We start from the raw sequence: 2500 nt of genomic DNA on the forward strand, positions 1-2500 counted from the left end.
CTGGCGTAGGATGCTGGGGCGTCCACATGCTGTAGGGTGAAGTGGAGGGCCATGTTAACTGCGTCGTCCACAGACCTGTTGGCTCTGTAGGCAAACTGAAGGGGGTCCAGGAGAGGGTCTGTGATGGCTTTGAGGTGTGCCAGGAGCAGGCGCTCAAAAGACTTCATTACCACAGATGTAAGGGTGACCGGTCTGTAATCATTTAGTCCTGTTGGCCTTAGCTTTTTGGGCACAGCGATGATGGTGGAGGACTTGAGACAGGCTGGTACATGGCATGTCTCCAGGGAGGTGTTAAAGATGTTGGTGAACACCGGAGACAGCTGGTCAGCGCAGTGCCTGAGGGTGGCTGGAGAGACAGAGTCCGGCCCGGCTGCTTTGCGTGGATTCTGCCTCTTGAAAAGCCCATTAACTTCTCCCTCCTGAAAGGAGAGAGTCGTTTCTGTAGTATGGGTGGGGGATGGGGCCTCTTGGGTGGGAAGGGGTGGTTCAGGACAGTCCAATTGTCTTTCAAATCTATGGTAGAACTCGTTCAGGTCGTTGGCTAGGCGGGAGTCGTTAGTGGTGTGGGGCGCTCTGGGTTTGTAGTTGGTGATGTGCCTGAGCCCTTTGGCAGACAGAAGCAGCGTCGTTAGTAGAGAACTGGTGTTTTAGTGTCTCTGAGTACAGTCGTTTAGCCTCTCTCACCGCTTTGCTAAACCTGTTCTTCGACTCCTTGAATCTGTCTCTATCCCCACTCCTAAACGCTTCCTCCTTCTCCAACCTCAACCTTTTGAGCTTTGCTGAGAACCAGGGCTTGTTGTTGTTAAAGTTCACCCTGGTACGTGTTGGGATACAGCAGTCCTCACAGAAGCTGATGTACACAGCCTCTGTGAGTTCATCCAGACTATTGGTAGCAGTCGTGAACATATCCCAGTCAGTACAGTCTAAGCACGCCCGCAAATCTTCCACAGCCTCACTGGTCCACTGTTTAGATGTCCTCACAGCAGGTTTACAGAGTTTTAGTTGCTGCCTGTATGCACGAATCAGGTGGACCAAGGGAGTTCTGTGCGAGCCGAACAGCCCCGTGACCCACAAGAGAAACATCCCCGCCAAATTCGAGCGTTTGACGGGGTCTATCCGTGAAAAAATATTCACGTTTTTGAGTGCACATGCATTTCTGCTGCAAATGCCTCTGGAAGTTTCATGCCGTTCGTATGCCAATTGTGGCAACACGAAAATGACCCGTTTTCCCATTCCGAGGGATTTCTGTGCGACCCTAACAGCCCCGTGAGCCACAAGAGACACATCCCCGCCAATTTCTAGCGTTTCACGGGGTCTATCCGTGAAAAATATAGACGTTTTTGAGTGCACATGCATTTCTGCTGCAGATGCCTCTGGAAGTTTCATGCCGTTCGTACGCAATGTGGCAACACGAAAATGACCCCTTTTCCCATTCCGAGGGATTTCTGTGCGACCCTAACTAACAGCGCCCGTGAGCCACAAGAGAGACATCCCCGCCAATTTATAGCGTTTCACGGGGTCTATCCGTGAAAAATATAGACGTTTTTGAGTGCACATGCATTCCTGCTGCAAATGCCTCTGGAAGTTTCATGCCGTTCCTATGCAATGTGGCCACACAAAAATGACCCGTTTTCCCATTCCGAGGCATTTCTGTGCGACCCTAACAGCCCCGTGAGCCACAAGAGAGACATCCCCGCCAACTTCTAGCGTTTGACGGGGTCTATGCGTGAAAAATATTAAAATTTTTGAGTGCACGTGCCTTTCTGCTGCAAATGCCTCTGGAAGTTTCATGGCGTTCCTATGCAATGTGGCAACACGAAAATGACCCCTTTTCCCATTCCGAGGGAGTTCTGTGCCACCCTAACAGCCCCGTGAGCCACAAGAGACACATCCCCGCCAATTTCTAGCGTTTCACGGGGTCTATCCGTGAACCATATAGAAGTTTTTGAGTGCACATGCATTCCTGCTGCAAATGCCTCTGGAAGTTTCATGCGGTTCGTACGCAATGTGGCAACACGAAAATGACCCGTTTTCCCATTCCCAGGGATTTCTGTGCGACCCGAACAGCCCCGTGAGCCACAAGAGACACATCCCCGCCAATTTCTAGCGTTTCACGGGGTCTATCCGTGAAAAATATCAATTTTTTTTTGACTGCACATGCATTTCTGCTGCAAATGCCTCTGGAAGTTGCATGCGGTTCGCATGCAATGTGGCGACACGAAAATGACCCGTTTTCCCATTCCGAGGGATTTCTGTGCCACCCTAACAGCCCCGTGAGCCACAAGAGAGACATCCCCGCCAATTTCTAGCGTATCACGGGGTCTATCCGTGAGTAATATTCACTTTTTTGAGTGCACATGCATTCCTGCTGCAAATGCCTCTGGAAGTTTCATGCGGTTCGTATGCAATGTGGCGACACGAAAATGACCCGTTTTCCCATTCCGAGGGATTTCTGTGCCACCCTAACAGCCCTGTGAGCCACAAGAGAGACATCCCCGCC

This window comes from Petromyzon marinus, unplaced genomic scaffold (assembly GCF_048934315.1).
Source record: "Petromyzon marinus isolate PM22_M1 ecotype Great Lakes invasive population unplaced genomic scaffold, UKy_Petmar_22M1.pri1.0 PM_G_Scaffold_6, whole genome shotgun sequence".
NCBI classification, from domain to species: Eukaryota; Metazoa; Chordata; class Hyperoartia; order Petromyzontiformes; family Petromyzontidae; genus Petromyzon; species Petromyzon marinus.